Source organism: Arvicola amphibius, chromosome 13 (genome assembly GCF_903992535.2).
Source record: "Arvicola amphibius chromosome 13, mArvAmp1.2, whole genome shotgun sequence".
Lineage (NCBI taxonomy): Eukaryota > Metazoa > Chordata > Mammalia > Rodentia > Cricetidae > Arvicola > Arvicola amphibius.
The window spans coordinates 27244291-27266022 of NC_052059.1; positions in this window are offsets into that span (position 1 = coordinate 27244291).

The following is a 21732-nucleotide window of genomic DNA, read 5'->3' on the forward strand; positions in this document are numbered from 1 at the left end:
CTCATAAAATGAATTTAACAGTATTCCTTCTGTTTGCATTTCGTAGAATATTTGAGGAGTCCTGGTATTAACCTTTCTTTTAAAGTTTGGTACAATTTTGTGCTAAAATCATTTGACCTGAGATATTTTTTGGTTGGAATAATTTTGGTGACTGTTTCTAGTTCCTTAGGTAGTTATAGTATTATTTAAATTGTTTATGTGATCTTGATGTAACTTTGGTAAGTGCCATATAAAAAGAAAATTGTCTGTTTTTTCTAGATTGCACAATTTTGTGGAGAACAGATTTTTCAAGTATGTTTTAATGATTCTGTAGATTTCCTAGATGTCTGTTGTCCTCCTTTTCTTTTCTGATTTTGATTATTTGGTTGTTCTCTTCTCACATTTCAGTTAGTTTGAATAAGGGTTTGCTTACGTTTATGATTTTCTCAAAGAACCAATGTTTGTTTCATTGATTCTTTTTATTGTTGTCCATGTTTCTATTTTATTGATTTCAGTCTTGATTTTGAAATATTCCTACTGTCTACTCTTCTTCTTGAGTGCCCTTGCTGCTTTCTGTCCTAATGCATTCATGCTATTATCAGAAGACATTCACCAGTATTCTTATAAGCAAAGTCAGTACATCTACAGATTTATTAAATTTGACATGAGCGGAGTCATTTTTCTGATCCACCATTGGTGATCTATCTGGATAAATAATCATTTATAAACATTATGCTGATAAAATAAAATAATTTCAGGTTATGCAATTTATTCTGCTTTTTGGCATTTTATTAATCATATTCATAACGAAGGATAATTCTATAAAAATTAAGAACTTAATCTAAATGAAATATTATTTTCTATCATGCCCATATTTGTCTTTTACTGACTTCCATTTCTACCAATTGTATTATATAATATTTATTTTAAATGTACATGTATTAAACTTTACCTAGAATTCTCGTAAATACTTCTTTTCTTTTTAGCTATCAGCTCTTTTAATTTTTATATGTAACAACTTATCTATAATTAGACATACTTAAAAGCAATGATGATCATGTTTCATAGATTATATATTAACAAAGTAGATTATACAGCAGAAAGAATTCTTTTTTAGATAAAAATCTAAGTATTGTATGTCTAAAATTTTATCAGATATAGATACTCCTTTTAATGGATCCAAGATGATATGAATTTAGTATCATTAAGATTGATTTAAGACCATCAATTTTTTTCTCACTTTGCTGAAGGGTGGTAATATAGGGTATTCATTTATAATCTCTCATCTTAATTCCTTCTAGTTAGCTCCCCACCTTCTTTGCTTATTTTAAATTATAGAACTACTTTTTATTTTTTTAATATTTAAAACAATCTTATTTTACATTTTTCATACCAATCCCAGTTTCCTCTCCTTCCCCTCCTGCTTTCTACACCTTCCTTCTACCAGGCCCCCCTGCCCACTCCTTAGAGAGGGTGAGATCTCCCATGGGGAGTCAGCAAAGTCTGCCACAACACTTGAAGCAAGCTCAAGGCCTTCCCCTAAACCTAGGCTGAGCAGGTATCCCTTAATAGGGAATGGTTTACAAAACACATGTTCATAGACTAGGGATAGATACTGGTTCCACTGACAGTGGCCGCACAAACTGCACAAGCCACATGACTGTCACTCACACTGAGAGAGATTAATTTGGTCTTCTGCAGGTTAGCCAGCTGTCAGTCTGGAGTTAGTGAGCTCCCATTAGCTTAGGTCTTCTGTTTCTGTGGATTTCCCCATCATGTTCTTGACCCATTTGCTCATATTATCAGTCCTTTCTCTCTTCGACTGTTTACTAGGAGCTCAGCCCAGAACTAAGTTGTGGATCTCGGCATCTGCCTCCATCTGATGCCAATGAATACTGGATGAGGGTTCTATGATGACAATTAAGGTAATCATTCTAGTTGCAGAGGAAGGACAGTTCAGGCACCTTCTCCAGTATTGCTTAGATTCTTAGCTGGGTTCTTCTTTGTGGATTCCTAGGAATTTCATTAGTGCCAGGTTTCCTTTAACCCTATAATGGCTCCCTTTTTCATGCTATCTCTTTCCTTGCTCTCCCTCTCAATCCTCCCCCAAACTCTCCCTCTTGGCTTCCACATGTTCTCATCACTCCTTCCTATCTTCCTTCCCAACTCCTTTTTCCCCTCCCCAAGGTTCCCTGTTTACTCTGGAGATTCTCTTTTTACCCTTCAGTGAGTATGGGGTGGGGGTGGGTAGTAGGTTGTATGTGAAACTGAGTACCAGTGCCTATGGAGGATTTAAGTATGGAATTCCTTGGAGCTGTAGTTACAGGCTGTTCTATATTGCAAGACACAAATGCTGGAAACTGAACTCTGGTCCTTTAAAAGAACAGTAACTGCTCTTAACTGCTAAGCCACCACTCTAGCCCCCCCTTTTGTCAGTTTTAAGTTCTTTAATATAAAATATAAAGCAATATGTGAGTGAATATTACCAATTTAGGAAGAATTAATATGTACAACATATATGAGTTTGAAATATGGCATATACTGCTACTGCACAAATGATAATAATAGCACATTATGATAAAGTACCTAACCAGAAGAAAACAAAATATCAAAACAATGGGTCCTGTTTAAAATAATGTACTTTATTAGGCTTATCAATACTGAACAAAGCATTTCTCCAGGAAACTCATTTATTTGGCAATTAAAAACTCTATTCCTGAGTGCCTGCAATACTTTGAAAAAATAAAGCAATTTAAATGTGCATGTGAGAATTTGTCAGTTTCCATCATGTATATTAAGTCAGCAGTATTTTTGTTGACAGTAGAAAATTAATCATTTATGTTGCCATGCTTTAAAGAAGCAATGGGTCTCTGTTGCACCCAAGCTTTATTAAAGTGCTAGTGGACATATATTAAACAGTGGAAATATTGGCATTTTTTCTAAAGCCAACCCACAATGGACACATTTACTTGTTACAAAAATTATTGAAGTCATTGAAATGATAAATATTACACTAAAATTTCACCAAAGAAACTGTTTCTACTGCAAACAAAAATTACAGGAACAAAATAACCTTGAGACTTCTCCAACTAGAAAATGGCTGTAAGTCAGTATTATTTAACAAAGTATTACAAATCAAACACAGACAACGGAAACTTTATTACATCTTAAAAAAATTAAAGCATTTTAATACTAAAACTTTGATTTATAAAATTTACTGAGTGCTAAAAAGACGAGTTCACTGCTTTACTGACCACCACTTGTTTCCTTGCTCTTCCTTTTCATCCCAGAACAATCTTTTCTCATGGAAAAAAAGTTTGAAGCTATTTTTCCTTTTCCTGTATCAAAAGGAAATATTCTTTGTAGCTTTGTACGAATATAAATGGAAGAAGATTTTGATAAAGTGTCTATACATGCCTTTATTATTCACATGCCATTATTACACAAGTAATAAACTAGTATCGTTCAGAGAAGTTAGAGAGAACTCATCAACAACACAATGGACTCATTTTTGCTGTGCCTGTCACTCTTCTTCGAGACTGACTGTGTCACTGTATTAATTGCATTGATTTCTTCCATTACTTTTCAATTGTGGATTTTTGAGTGGCCACTTTTGTCAGAGTTCTTCTTTCTTTATTTTCAGTCACAAAGAATAGACATTATGCTTTTTAAATACAAAATTGCTTTCTCAGGGATTCACAAAATAAAATATGAATGTATTATTTTGAAAAGCATCTGTTCTTTCACCTAATTTCAGGGCATTACTCATTTTTTTAAAAAAATCTGTGACTATTTTGTAGTGGATCTTGAATAAGAGATAATCATCAAAAGTTCTCATATAAATAATTATGGAGTAGAGAAAAGTATATTTAAGAAGTGCGGATTTTAATTATTTTAAGGTAAGAACATCTTTTAGTTGACTTTCTGAACTCATTCAAACTAGGAAATCTCCAGGGCATCAGGATACTGAACAATGAATATGTAACTTTCAATATCTATTTCAATATTATTTCAATTGACAATGAATAATATTAACTAGAAACTAAAATTTTGGAAAGCAAGTATAATTGATGTCCTGATGTCAGTAAGGTATTGTGCACTGATACTGGATAGGTTACCTGCCTAATAATTTTTATAGAAAAATCAAAACAAATGGAGAGAAACTCAAAGCCATTCCACTAAAATCAGGAACACGACAAGGCTGTCCACTCTCTCCATACCTCTTCAATATAGTGCTTGAAGTTCTAGCAATAGCAATAAGACAGCATAAGGAGATCAAGGGGATTCAAATTGGAAAGAAAGTAGTCAAACTTTTGTTATTTGAAGATGATATGATAGTGTACATAAGCGACCCCCAAAACTCTACCAAATAACTCCTACAGCTGATAAACACCTTTAGTAATGTGGCAGTATACAAGATCAACTCCAAAAAAATAGTTTCCCTCCTATACACAAAGAACAAAGAAGCAGAGAGGGAAATCAGAGAAACATCACCTTTCACAATAGCTACAAATAGCATAAAGTATCTTGGGGTAACTCTAACCAAGGAAGTGAAAGATCTATTTGACAAGAATTTTAAGTCTTTGAAGAAAGAAATTGAAGAGGATACCAGAAAATGGAAAGATCTCCAATGCTCTCGGATTAGGAGGATCAACATAGTAAAAATGGCAATTCTACCAAAAGCAATCTATAGATTCAATGCAATCCCCATCAAAATCCCAACAAAATTCTTCACAGAACTTGAGAGAACAATAATCAACTTAATAGGGAAAAACAAAAAAACCCAGGATAGCCACACAATCCTATACAATAAAAGTAATTCTGGAGGTATTACCATCCCTGACTTCAAACTCTATTACAAAGCTACAATAATGAAAACAGCATGGTATTGGCACAAAAACAGAGATGTTAACCAATGGAATCAAATCAAAGACCAAGATATTAATCCACAAAACTATGAACACCTGATTTTTGACAAAGACTAAAATTATACAATGGAAGAAAGAAAGCATCTTTAACAAATGATGCTGGCATAACTGGATGTCAACCTGTAGAAGAATGAAAATAGATCCATATCTATCGCCATGCACAAAACTCAAGTCCAAATGGATTAAAGACCTCAATATTAATCTGACCACACTGAACCTGATGGAAGAGAAAGTGGGAAGTAGTCTGTAACACATGGGCACAGGAAACCACTTCCTATGTAGAACCCCAGCAGTACAAACAATAAAAGCAACAATGAATAAATAGGACCTCCTGAAACTGAGAAGCTTCTGTAAGGCAAAGGACTCTTTCATTAAGACAAATAGGCAACCTACTGAATGGGAGAAGATCTTCAGACAAAGGTCTGATCTCCAAAATATATAAAGAACTAAAGAAACTAGACATTAAAACTCTAATTAACCTAATTAAAATATGGGGTACTGAACTGACCAGAGAATCTCAACAGAAGAAGTTCACATGGCCAAATGACACTTAAGGTCCTGCTCAACCTCCATAGCGATCAGGGAAATGCAAATCAAAAAATCTTTGAGATACCTAACCTTACAGCTGTCAGAATAGCTAAAATCAAAAACACCAATGATAGCCTATGCTGGAGAGGATGTGGCGTAAAGGGAACACTGGTCCATTGTTGGTGGGAATGCAAACTTGTGCAACCACATAGGAAATCAGTGTGGCGGTTTCTCAGGAAACTGGGAGTCAACCTACTTCAGGACCCAGCAATTCCACTCTTGGGAATATACCCAAGAGATGCCCAATCATACTACAAAAGCATTTGTTCAACTATGTTCATAGCAGCATTATTTGTAATAGCCAGAACCTGGAAACAACCTAGGTGCCCCTCAATAGAAGAATGAATAAAGAAGGTGTTGCACATATACACTTTAGAGTTTTACTCAGCGGTAAAAAACAATGATATCTTGAGTTTTGCATGCAAATGTGTGGAAATAGAAAACACTTTACTAAATGAGATAACCCAGACCCAAAAAGATGAATATGGAAGGTTTGTTTTAAAGTACTTTTACAAACATTCATCTTGTCTTTTGTTAAATGTATAGTGTTTGTCTTTTCCTATGTGGTAAACAATTTGTTTTCTTCTTATTTTTATAATTTTCTTTAATTTCACAATTATCACATATTTTTGTTATATCATGTAAAAGCATACACATCAAATTCCATAGCAGCTCATAATATTATTAATAAAACCTACCAGTTGATGACAATGTAACTAATTTTTGGATCCACCAACAATATCAGTAAGTTTTTGTTTTTTTACTTCTAAAGTTACCTTTGGAACATAAGACTATTTCAAATGCAAGGTCAGCATAGCCCCAGTTCTAATATTAATTGAAAATGTGGTGATCTATAATTAACCCTTCATTCAGGTTTAGTATAAAAAAGAGAAAAGAGCATGCATAAAGGGATGGATCTATTATATAGCACATTTGACAAAACAATTGATCGATGCCCATGCTGTATGATAATGGTTAAACTCTTTGTCTTATGTCACCCCTGTTTTACTACTTACCTTGCTACCTTCACAGTTTAGGAAGTAAACCAAATGGCTATATGGTATAGTTAATGATAACACTTTCGTTAAAATTTCGTACACAAGTGGCTGATGCCTGTGAATCAGAAAAAAAAAAAAAAAAAAAAAAAAAAAAAAAAAAAAAAAAAAACCAAGCAATTTAGACAGTCTAAGCAATTTGTATCCTCAGTACCATGCAGTCCAAGTGAGAGTAAATCCTGGTATAAAAGCCTCTGATTGCATATCATTGGCCATCGTTTTTACAATTGTCATGACTCAGTGTTTTCTAGTAAATGCAGAAATAGCTCTGAGGTTAATCTTCCATATCAAAATAAAATGAGCAACCACCTGCTCTAATGGCTTCTCACTGCTCTGAATGGGTTGACAGCCCAGAAGAGCAGCTGGAGAAGGAAATGTCTCCTACTGCCAGTGGTGTGTTTACCTAACAATACTTGAACTGACCTACTTCAATTTTCCATTGACATTTATCACTGTCTTCTCACTACAAAAGTAATGTTATTGATCAAATAATTTTAAAACTGTTTCCATTTTCAGCAGCTGGAAATTTAGTCAGAAATTTAAGTTTATAATAATTTTGGCCTGCGTATTTTAAAATTAAATAACCAACATATTGTATTAATATTTTTCTATATACTTTGTCTTTGACATTTTGACTATATTAAGATTTTGAAATATCTTATAAATATATATTATAATGTAAAAATCTCTGCTTTTCTTATCTGATGACCCATTATTGACTACCTTAATATTGGATAGTATAGGTGGTATTAACTGATTTATCATATGTTTTTTGATATCATTGGAGTTTAAATAGTAATCATTTCTTTTGCATAATGGGGTTTTTAAAAATTCCCTTTGAGTTACTTGACAGGGAAATGACATGCAAATGACCTACTGTCACTGATTTGGTTGCACAGTAATAGACAGCAAGACATTATTGCTGAAGACGCTGTGTATTTCATTTGTGGAAAACAAAAAAAAAAGATAAAACAAAATAATCACACAGCTCTAACTTTGTTAGGTTTTCTTTGTCTTGATAGCTGCTATCTGTTGAAGAAAGGAAAAAATTGTCATTCCCAGCACTGTGCTCTCCATGCTATAATATTTACATTCCAGAAAAAAGGGTCAATATGTTTTCAATAGTACAAACACTGTTTATGGGGTTTACCCACAACTCTCTTAATTGCATTTGCAATCTATTAAGCATAGGGTATTTATGATTGGTCTTTTAAATATATTAAACATTTTTTTTTGTTTTTGTTTTCCGAGACAGGGTTTCCCTGTAGTTTCTAGAGCCTGTCCTGGAACTAGCTCTTGTAGACCAGGCTGGCCTCAAACTCAGAGATCTGCCTGCCTCTGCCTCCCGAGTGCTGGGATTAAAGGCGTGCGCCACCACCGCCCGGCAAATATATTAAAAATTTACATCTAAATAAATCATAAGACCATAGATTTGTGCTTCTCTCAACCTCCTACAAAGAAACATCTTTTTGCAATAGTTAGTGAATGAGGAGACCCATATTCAAAAAGAATAGTTGTGAAAATTAGTTACTGTGAAACCCGAGCTACTGATTGGATATCTCCTTTTTTCTCAAAGGGGTCAAAGCACATTGTGGAATTCAGACACCAAGAATATAAAGGCTGGGTAATTTGCAGAGCTCTGTCCAATGCAATCCTCTGAATATAACAAGGCTGTTTAATACATCCATAACAGCTTTGGTTACTATATTAAGATATACACAATATTAGCCTAATTAAAAAAAAAAAACTGGACAAAGGAGCACTAGGGCACCAACATTTTCCTGAGGAGATATTTGCAGTTGATGGGAACTAAATGTTCAGTCACTTTACATTGGTAGTAGTGATAATGGCAACTAGTAGATTTCTCCCAGTAGGTAACCCCACATCCTTTCACACAATAGCAGTAAACTTTGGACACAGTGAGTTACTGATAAAAAAGAAGTGGCAGAATTGGGAGGAATATGTATCCAGGTGGATCTGAAGAAGACAGTTTGTCATATGATGAAGATATTATATATATATATATGTGTGTGTGTGTGTGTGTGTGTAATGTATATATACACATATAATTATATGTATATAATGTATAGTTGATATAATTACTTATCTATTATATTAAATATTTGAAATTAATATATAACTAGATAATCAGTAAAAAATCCAAAGTCTACAATACATTTTGTCAATTTTCATATCAGAAATTTTGAATCAATTTCAGCTGCATCAATAGAGACAGAAACCTTTACTAATATACATAATTGTTAATTCTTAATTAGCTGTTAGTTCTACCTTTCCACCTCAGTGGAAAATTAATATCACTTTATTATTATTAGCCTGTCTTGAGTAGAAGAAAAAAAACACACTGTTAAGTTTAAAAACATTAACCCATTTATCATGAATTATTATAATTAAGCTCTCTATTGCAGCAATTTTTTTACTCATGAAACTGTAATACATGACTTGAAATTATTTTAATTTATAAACTTAAACCATTGTCCTTTGTCTGTTATTTTATATAGACAACACCAAACCTACATTTACTAGCATGGTATATTTTATGTTATAATTTTCAATATAAACATATTTGAGGCTTTAAAACAGGATATTACTACATGTATGATTTTTATTCAATTAAATTCACTAAGTAAATCAGGTTATAATTTAACTTCTTTTATTGATATGAAATTAATATACACCTACTTTCTCAATTTCTGTCTGCTTATTCCTTTCTCCCTAGTTTAGTATTATCTTTTGTGATTTCCTGCCTTAGTGCCTTTATGTTCCTTATTCTTCATTATCTTCATTTTCTTTTGTTTTGTCAGACAGAACTTAGTTATGTAGCCTTTGCTTTTCTGGAACTCATTCATTGGGCCATGCTGGTCTTGAACTCAAAGAAATCTGCCTGTCTCTGTCTCCCCAGTACTGGGATTATAGGTGTGTGTTAACCATACCAATTTTCATAGATTATTGTATATTTATGTGGTTAATAGTGTCAAATATTTGTTCACATTATTGTGATGTTTTTCTTGTTTTATTTTAGTCTGATTCGATTAGAAGTGTTTATTCTCTTCTTTATCAGTTTTATTAAATGGGAAAAAGGATTTGCTTTAATTGTATTAATAAATTAAAGAATAAATGTTCAGGTTAGTCTGTGCTGAGAGCCATGGCAGGTCTAATCCATATTGGAGTGGATGTTTTTATAACTTAAGTCATTTAAAATTTAGTAAAGTTATAACATTTAGTACTGGCATATCTGGTTGTATATCTGGGTTTTATCAGAAGATGAATTATTGGCATCAAATATTGCAAGCAGAAATTTGTCATGATAGTATGATGGGCTGAATCCCTTACCAAACTCTATTAGCTTTATAGATACTGTTAACTCAATTTTGTTAACAATTTATAGTCAGATGTATATAATATCTTACTTATCTATATCATACATATTATGTATATCACGTATTTTGTATAAAATTCTGGCATTATTTCTACTAAATGTGGATATGTTAATCACCAAAAGCAAAGCAATAGATCATCATACTTCTGTGTATGCTAAGTCATGAAGAGATTCCCATTTTTAGCATTTAGTTTTGCTTTATTGTTGCTCCAAGTATGAAGTATTTCTTCTTTCTTTACTGAAACGTTATTCCACTCAAAATTTTGTCAGAGAGATAATTGAGCGTTTTAGAGAAAAATAGATCTGAAGAAAATTGTTTGGAAATGTGTAACTCAATATAAGGAAATTAATTAAAAATACTACATAATACATGAGAAACCAATCTTTGTAATTATCAACACCAACGAATCATGCTATATAAAATTATAAACTATGTAATGTTATTACACACACACACTTATACACACACTTATATTTATATATTGGCATGTAGATAGCTTTTTAAGATATATATGCATATCTTAGTTAGGTTACAGACATATTATTGATATAAATAAACAATTTTGTCCTTCGCATTAAGCACTTAAAAGTTAAATCCCTTGTACTAAAAATCTATCACAGAGAACTCCCATTTAAGATGTATAAGAAAATTGATTCAGAAAAGATTGATAGCAATTCTCTTGTCTCAAGGTATATTATGCACTCAGACATTGGTTTTCTAGAAGATAAGTGTAGTCTTTGAGAACTCAGAACGCCAATAAATGGAAAAGCCATGCCAAGGATTCACTATGTGTACAATATAAGGATATATGTTTTGAAAAACTATGCAAAAATTTGCATCTAGAAGATAGTTTGAGGTTAACAGGAGAGTAGAATTTTACACTTTAAACGATGTTGGAAAATATTATGTTGTGTTTTAGATATCATGCTAATCATAGCAAGCCTGGTGCTTTAAACCCTTTGTTACTAGACCCGTGGATTGTGACTTGCTAAAAAGTTCTATTCAACTAATTAAAGTTTAATTTAAGACAAAAGATTAACTAACAAGTAAGAAAACTAAGAAAGCTTTATTATTACTGCATATTCAAAACTAATCAATGGTTGTCAACACAAACGTGATATTTTCATACAGATAAAAACACCTACATATGCACACCAACACACAGGTCTCCACTTGTAATAGTTAATGTTAAGTTTTGTTTTAAAGGTGGTTCTATGGCTGGAGCGATGGCTCAGTGATTAAGAGCACTGGTTGCTCTTCCAGATGTCCTGAGTTCAACACCCATCAACCATGTGTGGCTCACAACCATCTAGAATGAGATCTGGTGCCCTCTTCTGGAGTGCAGGCAGAACACTTTATACATAATAAATAGGTAAAGTTTTAAAAATATAAATAAAGACAGTGTTAGAGTTATTTATTACATAGTAAGTGCACTTTGAAATTTAATTTTCATCTTTACTATGATTACTGATATTCAGTATTCTCCCTCCTGCTGTATACTGTAGCAAGCCAATATCACTGTTAATCAAGCAATCAGGAGTGTATTTGCTGACAGTAGTTTACTATGTCCTCAGACTGTTTTGTTCTGTAGATCAAATATATGAATTAAGATTTAAATTTTGATATTTTGAATTTATACTAAACAGCAACTAACATCAGTAGAAAGTTAAACTTATTTGAGAAAAAAATGTAAGTATACATATGCATAAGCATTGATATAAGTTTTTATATTCATATATGTACACAGCATAAACTTAAGTATGGATTTTATTTAAAAGCATTAGGTAATCAATTTAGGAAATGTTTTTCATTTCATTTCGTTTATCGGATTGAAAAAGTTTTCATGAAACCTTATCATTTTGTTCCTTATTTTCTTCATTTGGGTTTCTTTGTTATATAATATAGGACGATCTGAGGCATTTTAGCATGGAATGGGTTGTTTTACAAACATTTTCCTATTACAGTCTATCACTGGAGGAAGTTAGGGAGCAACTCAATCAGGGCAGGAACCTAGATGCAGAAACACATGCAGAGAATATGGATGAAATTCACTTACTGGCTTACGTTCTATAGGTTGCTCAGCCTGCTTTCAATTTTTCTTTCTTCATGATTTTTTTTTCAATTTTGGTAATTCTTATTTAATTAGCACATTTCTCCCTTTTCTTTCCTCCCTTCAATTTTTTTCCATATGCCATTCCCTGCTATCCTCCAAATTCATGGCTTTTTAAATTGATTTTTATTGAGGGTATACACACACACACACACGCGCGCAGACACACCACATGTGTGTGCAAGTGTGTGTGTTGTGTTTGTCCTGTTGAGTCCATATAAAGTTATTTGAATGTATGTTTTCAGGAATGAGCATTTATTACTGGACAGTGTATTGGGGTATTCTTCTCTGGAGAGGACTATCTCTCCTACTCCTGATGTACTCAGTTGATTAGTTTTGTGTGTGTCTGTAGGGTTGAGACATCATGAGCTTTTATCAGTTCAGATTGGCACATTCATTTGTGTCATATTCATTCAGTTCATGTTCTCATAATAACCTTGCATAGCTTTTACAGGTATAGCTTTTGATGTTAACAGGAGACAGTCTCAAAATAAGCTGGGCCCTTCTACAATAATTATTGACATCCACCTTTTATTAGTGACACTGTATTGCTGTTAATTTTAATCTGGCTTGCCTGGTTTATAACAGTGTAAGAAATCAAAAATGTGACCAGAAAAGTTTCTGGAAAATATTAGTACAAAAAATACTATAAATATGTGATTTAAAACTGTGTGTCACTTTATGAAATAAAACATGATAATAAGTTTATTGCAATTATGTTAATTCAATATTTATAATAATAAAATTAGAAAGAAGGCAATAATTATCTATGCTAACCAACCTAATTCAGAATAATTTTTCCAAAATTATCAAAGAAAGTTAGACTTTTAAAGTTTTGATAACCCTGATGTTTATTAGTGTTTATTACTATAATATATAATAATTATATTTATTTGAATCCTTTTGTATTTTTGTTAAGGCTTAGTTTCCACTATTAAAGGTGAGTGTGAACTTTGTGACATGGAGATATTGACCTAACACATCTATCTGGACATTATTCAGAATGTTTTGGGATAGTGTGTTTTTAATATGTATTATTACTAACTTTTTTAAATTATTAAATTATCATATCAAGATTATGACTTTTTATTTCATTATGACTGTTACCTCAAAACTCAGTCCTAAGTAAAATTTTCTTACTCTACCTACTATACATTTTCACTATACTCCAAATTTAACTTTTCTGTTATCATTCAGAATTGTCTGATTAAAAGATATAAAACACAAATTTAAAAATGTATTTCATTCATTCAACCATTTACCAGTTATATACTGAGAGTCAACAGCATGCCAAACACCATTTGTACAGAGCTTTGAAGACACAAAGCAAATTTAAATGTAAACTAACCATTGAAATGCTACTTCCTGTTGAAAGTGGTACAATGACCACCAAATATTCCAAAAAAGTATGCTTAACAGATCACTGGAGAGGATAAATACAGCTCTATGACTGGTTCATTTTATAGTTTTGTTGAAAGACTCTGATCATTATTAATATTAGGATGAGAACCTTCATTTGAAACTACTGAGAATAACAATTTTGGAAAATTGTTCAAATATCATTTTAAATGAATTATAGAGAGAGTAATTCAAAAGAGGGCAGAAAAAAAATTTAAAACAAATTGTCAAGCTAAATGTAATAAAAATATCAAAATTATGCCAAAGATATAGATATTGTAACTATTTCAATCTTATATTTTTGAGAAAAAAGCAATTTTCATATGTTATTATTTAATGCTGGCTAAATAATTACTGTAGTAATCAGTAGAGTAATATAAGAACAATTATGGAAAGAAGAGGAGAACTGTGGCAAGACAAACCAAATCAAATCAAATTACGTTTTAGAATTTTCTTTACTGCGTTCATGACAACCCTCAAATGAAAGGTTTGCTATTTCATTCCACAGTAAAGAATAGTAATATTGGGACAGTGAGCCAAGGCAATATATTTCAAAAGTGATGAACCTTTTGGAATTAAACCACACATTATATCTAATTATTAGTCCTTCTGGAGCTCATGGTACAAGTAAAACACGGAAAACAAAAAAAAATCCTATAATTTTAAATTCATGAATTGGAAACACATATTGTATACACACACATATACACATATATATATATATATATATATATGTTTGTTAAATATACATATGAGAAGGAAGAATCAGATTTTTCCATTAGCAACAGAACTGTGAATGGTGACTAGAGATATTTGCTGAATTTTTAATTTAGATAGAACAAGATTATTTCCCAATCTGTGTACTTTCTCTTCACTTGACGGTATCCTCAGCCACACAGATTTATTTTATAAAGCCCCACTTGTCAATTGTTGCACTCAGTAACTTGTAATCTGGTTTTAAAATCAGATCCTGAGTGTTCACACTGCGTTGAAAGTCATTAGCTGCAGAATGAACCCTGAGAGTGAACATTTCTGTGTAATTTCTGGATTTACTTTTAAAATGTAGTTTTCTTTCATTTGAACAGAACGATTTTTTTTTTTTTTGGTTTTTCAAGACAGGGTTTAAGAAAACATTCTTTAAAACAAATACTAAACATGCAAATATTTCATTAAATTCATCTAATATGTACTGACAAAATGTTATATTGACTTGTTTGTTAGTATAGTAGAACTACATAGATAACTGAAGGTTACAAATGTTGTTCTGTATAAGAATAAAGAAAAAATGTTAACTTACAGTAAATAAAGCAGATTTAATTTTCCCCATTTTCAAACACTTAGCTAAAAATTAGTTAGATGAAGAGTTCATTGAAAAACATTATTGGGGATACATTAGTAGTTATCAAAATGTTATTTCTAGAATAAATGTTATTTGTTGAGATATTTGGCGTTAAACTCTTTTTTTTTCAATGAAAAAATGTATATATGCATGCCAGTCTGCTTTTCTACATAGGGTACTGCACCGTATTAAATGAAGTTGGACTAATTCTTAAATGGAATCCACTAAAGAAAAGTGACAGACAGGCAGACAGGTTAGAAAGGATCTGCACATACATAAGTCAGTTGGCACTGAAATGAAAAATACTCCTCTTGGCAGACGAACAGCCTGGAGGCTGTTGTGTTTGTCATGGTGGGTGAAGGCTTTTTCTAGCATACTTTAATAAGTTTTGCACAGCAATGGGCAAAGGAAAGATTTAATATTTTACACAAGCCCAGAGCATTACACATGTTTTAAAGATTTAGAGAATTCTCTTCAATATATTCACATGATTATTTTTTTTTCCTTTTCCATGATAATGTTTTGTAGAGCATATTTGTTGAGACTATAATCTTTACCAACATTTTTGTAAACAGTTAGAAAGGAAATCACCCATGGGGGGAAAGTCAAGTAAGGATGGTAAGGAAGCTAAGGTATTAGTTCTTCATGATACACCAAGCACAAATATGACTAAGGTAAGACCCAGTTAGAAATCTTCATAGCGCACCCTCAAACTTCCTCAATTCCATAAAGGGAATTGTTCTCCAGGGGCATCTACTGAAAGCATGTAAAAAAGAAATGAGGTTAGTTTTATTAATTTACTTTCTTCACAACTCAATAGCCATAGCTTTATCCCTTTATTCCCCTTGGCACTACTTTGTTCCTTTCTTTAATAACAGTAAATGTGAAAAAATCAGGATTTGTTTTATTCAGCTCATTTCACTGTGAGTTGCTTCAAGGAAGATGAGATTCGAAGCCATTCACCATAATGTATAGGATATCTGGATTCACTTTACTGATGTTGCTGTACAACTACAAATGGCTCACTATGGGATGCATTTTATCTGAGCTTTATGTCCTGAACTCCTGACTCCTTGTGAGCAGCACTAACAATTGTTTAGAAAGAATTTCTGAGATATGTATGTGATGTTTCTTTATTTTTCAGTGTTTCCTTACCTGAGTAATAAAGAGCTTATTCACAAATATAATTAGAAAAATGAAGATTGTAATATTTAGCATAATATTATATATACATACATACATACATACATACATATTATTACCAAATATCAATTTAGTGTTTAACCTGAATACAGATGTTGTCTTTCTTTATTCTGGTTCAGAACATCTTCAACATAGATGTTTTGGAAAAAGTAATAAATTTTTCAACTAGCCACACTGCATTGTTCAAGGGATTTATTCATATATCAAGATATATTGTGTGCCATTAACAATGACAAAAGCATCATATATAAGATTTAAATATATGTGTATACATATGAAAATATGTGTATGTATGGAAATGTATGCAATTATGCTTATATAAATGAACATGCAGAATTGTTTTATGAAGGAAAGAGCAAAGCAAGGCAGTAAGTGTTGAGTTAAGCTTTATATTGAGATACCAATCCTATACATTTTATAAAATAAGATTTAAGGTTGAGATATGAAGTTTAAAAATTCCAGTGTTATAGAATACATTATTTTATGTAGTACTCTCACCATAAATAGAAGTTCTAAATTAATTAGAATAGGTATTGTCATACATTGTAAGATTTATTTAGCAAAATATAAGGTGATACCAAACATCTGTGTTTTTGTTTATATATAACTATAATGGATTTAAAATATTTTGACTATATGATGGCAACTTTGAACTCCTGTAGTTCTTACAATGGCAAATGACTCTGTTGCTGATCAATTGGATCTCTCTGTAAACCACCTGTTTGCATTCATGTTAATTGAATAAAACCAACCTTGGTTCAGGAGTTGAAGCCTACATCTACTTGACTGGCATTAACCATAGCGAGTCTGGGTCCAGAGGAGCCAGGAATTCATTAAGAGAGACACACAAGAAGGAGAGGGCGGGACTTGGTGCTTGGCACTTATTTTGGTTTTGGAGCAGTGGAGCGATGCCTCTTTTACTGTGTCTCCAGCCAAAAAGGAAGGTCATCCGGTTACTTCTCTGCCTCTCTTACCTATCAGGATTTTATTGCCACGTCTGAATTTTGAGTATTTGTTAGTAAAGAAAGTGATAAAGACTCAGTTTAAATCTATATATCTCAACCATAAAAGAGTTGGAACCATAGGAAAGGAAGTATCTCTAAGCTGTAGGTGAGATGCTGGGAGGGCATTAACTGTGGAGCCATGGGTCAACATAAGGCAATTAAAGTATCAGTAGATTCATCTGCAGCCACTAAGCCAAAAGAAAAACATAGTTTGTTATCCCATGTGGCATGCCAAATGTAGTAATACATTCTTTAGACTCTGAGTTCCAAAATAATGACATGGATATTTATTATTAATTATGAAGGCTTGGCCTTAGCTTCAGCTTGTTCTCAGATAGCTCTGAAAACTTAAATTAACCCATTTATATTCATCTATTTTGTTACATGTGGCTTGTTACTTCTTCTTCATACTATAAGTCTGATTTGCTCTGTGTCTTACTGGCAAATTCTGCCTCTCTTATTCTAAGATATCCTTTCTCTTTCTTTTTTTTTATTTTATTTTTTTAATTAACAATAACCTGTGCGAAATCTGAGAAGGAAATACAAGAAATTGCTCAAATAGTTAAAAGAAATATTGTAGATTTTTAACAGATTAACAAAATAAAGCATTTATAAAGCAATAAAATTAAGTTCATTGATATTAAGGTATATTAATGACCAGTGATTGTTAATATCTGGTATTTTTGGTCTTGTTGGTGCTGGTAGAAGTGTGTGTGTTTACCTTTTTTTTTGCATTGGCTGGTGTGGGATAAACTATTGCTTTCATTTTTGTGGGTGCAGCTAATTTCCTTGGGTTGGAGTTTTCATTCTAGTATTTTCAGGAGGGCTAGATTTGTGCATTGGTATTGTTTAAATTCATTTTGTTTTACATGGAATATCTTGGTTTTTCCATCTAGGGTGATTGAAAGTTGTCTTGGTTAGTGTAGTCTAGGCTGGCATTTGTAGTTGTTTAGTCTATCCAGGACTTTCTAGCTTCCAAGTATCCATTGAGAAATCTGGTGTTATTCTGAGAGAAGCTATGTAATAAGGAGGACCATAAGAGTAATACAAGGTTTGCCCTGGAAAATGTAGAACAGATCTCCTGGTTAAACCGGGGGTGTAGGTGGCAGGAGATGGGAGGTGAGGAGGGATGAGAACATGAGAGGATAGTCAATATGGGAAAGGGATAGAGTCGGGGAACAATGAAAGAGACACTATGATAGAAGGAGACATTATAGGATTAGGGAGAAACCTGGTGCTGTCTAAGACTTCTGCAAATAGTGGAGAGCATGCCTGTTCCAGGCTTCTCCTGTAATCAGATTGGTTACTACCTTAATTGTCCTTATAGAACCTTCATCTAGTAACTGATGGCAGCAGATGCAGACATCCATAGTCAAACACCAGACCAAGCACCAAGAGTGCAGTGGAAGAGAAAACATAAGAATTATACGAGGAAGTGAGGGGAGGGATCAAGATCGTGATGGGGAAACCCACAGAGACAGCTGACATGACTTGTGGGAGCGCAAAGATTCTAGATTGACAACTGGGGATCCTGCGTGTGACCAAACTATACCCTCTGCACGTGGGTGACAGTCGTGTGGCTTGGTCTGTTTGTGGGGCCCGTGGATCTAGGACCAAGATCTATCCCTGGCACAGGAGCTGGATTTTTGGAGCCCATTCCATATGGCGGAATGACTTGCTTAGCCTTGATGCAGTGAGTAGTGGTTGGTCCTGCCTCAACTTCATGGGCCAGGCTTTGTTGAACTCCACGGGAGGTCTTATGTTTATGGGGTGGCTGAGAGTGAGATTGGGGGAGGTTGGAGAGAAGTGTGAAGAGGGAAGGGAGGGGAAACTGTGGCTAGTATGCAAAATGATTAAAAAATAAAGTCTCTCATGACAGAAAAAAAAAAGCATTTGAGTATTGTGTTCAATATGGACATTTGAATTCTGTATCCCAGGGATTGTACTAAAACCCTTGAGAGAGGGTTTCACTGAAAATCTTATTTTATCACTATGGGATTTACATATTTTAACTTTATAAGATTTACACTGAATATTGAGAATGACACATCTCATTGCATGTTATGATTTGTTTGTTTGGTTATTCTTTAAAAATCTAAACTTGAAAACCATCGCCATAATAAACATTTTTCTCTTTCTAAATTGAGAATAGGTTAATACAATAAATATAATACACAGTAATAATAAATTATAGACATATTTTCTAAAGTAAGCCCATGAATAAAAAACAAATAAAAACTTAAGTTATATTGTAAAATACATACAGATTATCGTGACTTTACGATGGCAGACTGCTTGAAAGTTAGAAAGCTAGCCCAAAATAAAATACGACATAATGGAGGTACTCTATAAACCATAATCAAGTTTGTTCAAAAGATTAACATTTGTTAGAGTGTCTTCATACCAATTATAATATTTAATCCTACTTTCAATAATGGTTTATGCAAATTAGCCCTTCTAAATTGTTTTTTAACTGAAGAAATGAAGGATTGACTAAAAAACTTAAGTTTTGCTGAAACAGAATCCTAAAACTTAATTGCCATTTTTCCTTCTTGAGAGAAATAGGTTTTTAACTGAAGAAAAGACAAATTGATAAAACGTTATGTTTTGCTAATGCAGAATCCTAAAAGCTACTCACCATGTTTCTTTCTTGAGAAAAAAAAATTCTTTTCGAGACAGTTTCTCTGTTTAACAGCCCTAGTTGTCCTGGAACTAACTCTTATAGACCAGGTTGGCTTCGAACTCAGAGAGATCCCCCTGTTCCTGCCTTCTGAGTGCTGGGATTAAAGTGTGCCACCAATGCATGGCTATAAAAAGTTTTCACGTTAGCTGACAGCTTCAATGCTAACTAGTTTAGAATCATTACTTTCACTATGTGAATGATATTGATGAGGAAATACCTATTTGTTTTCAAGATATCCTAAAATAAAGTTACCTAAATCATTGAACATTATCATATAGGAGCATTGCAATGAACACATAGAAAAGTATTTTAGTAAAATAAATAGATTATGACTGAATTTTGGCCAGATTTCTTGTGCAAATATTCATGATAAATTACATAGCTCAACAATGTATTGTGTGATAATATGTTAAATTCCTTTTGTGTGATTAATTTACCTAATATGCTGTCTTATTATGCTTTATGTTGCTAAGAGAAAGAACTGACCAAAAATAGCTTAGGGAGGAAAAGGTTTATTTGGCTTATTTGTCTCAGATCATAGTCCACTGTGGGAAGCCAAAGTAGGAACTCAAACAGAGCAAGAAGTAAGAACTGAAACACAGGCTTTGCAATGCTTACTGACTTGCTCCTGTATAGCTTGCTCAGCATGGTTTCTCATATAACCCAAAACTGCCTTCCCGGGAATGGTACTGTCAAAAGTTGCCTAAGGGGCAATCTGATGGAGGCTTTATTTTTTTTTTTTTACAATTGATGTCTACTCTTCCCAAATAACCTCTTATTTTTGTAATGTCCCAGCAAACAACCAGCATAAAATCAGTTGTCTATTTATTATAGTGAGTTCAAATATTAAAAACTAGATTAACTTTATTTGATTTTACATTAGAACTGAGTAGGAATAAAATGAAATAATACATATTTTTATATGTAGAAGTATATGATGTATGTGTCTGTTTACAGGCATGACCCAATGTGGGAACACACTTGTGTGTCCAGAGATATGTTTGTATGTAGGCATATGTGTAATGCTAAATTTTCCCAAAGAACTCTCCTGTTTGTTCATTGTGGCATGATAGTGTTTGTCAGATAAGCCTAGAATTTATAAATATGATTATTCCATTCAGCCAACATTCTCCAGGATTCCCGTTATATCTTCTTCTAAGTGCTGAAATTTCAGTTAGTCTGCTTATTCCACCAGCTATGAAGTGGGTTCTGAACCTCAGTCCTCACACTTGCATGGCAAACACTTTGTCTTGTGAGTTATCTTCCTAGCACAGATAAATGTAAATTCAATAAGAATCTCCAACCTTCTGTTTTCTAATACCATGTATAATTAAATAATAACATGTAATTACTAAGCTCTAAAATTTATAGTCAAGTAAGTACTATCATTTCTAACAGTAACTCAGCTAAGTGGATGCACTTAGGGTAAATGAAATTATTCAAAGTGTGAAAGAACAGATGACTTCTCAGTAAATTTAGCAACCTCAAATCATTATATGAACAGAATGATAAAATTGGAGAATGATTGAAAAACTATTCAAAGCATAAATTGCTTCAAAACGCCCTATTATTTCAATTTGTGTTAGAAACTCATGTTATATAACTAAAGGAAAAGGTTAGCTTTAGTTTAACAGCAGAGTGGATTAAAATACAGCTTGTTTATGAAATGGAATTGAAACAGAGAAGAACTAAACAGATTGCTTGGAATCTATTCAAGTACAAATGTGTTCTTTTCTCAGACCTACTGAAATATAAGCTAATGTTAAGAAGCAGGTTTCAGATATTTACTCTGCTGTTTAGAGCAAATCACTTTAAGTACTGCAAAACATGTGAAAAGAACATTTATGAAAGTCTCCTGTTCACTGATACAGAACACAATAAATTTTCATGCTAAAATGTAGTTTAAAATCTTTTTTAAAGATAACAGAATTTTGAAAAAAAATATAAACCAGTCTTGTCTGAAAAATCCTGAAAAATCATGAAATTTTCTTTCTTTGTGGCAAATCAGCATGGACTTAGAGTTGTGTCACTTTTACCGTATGATGGT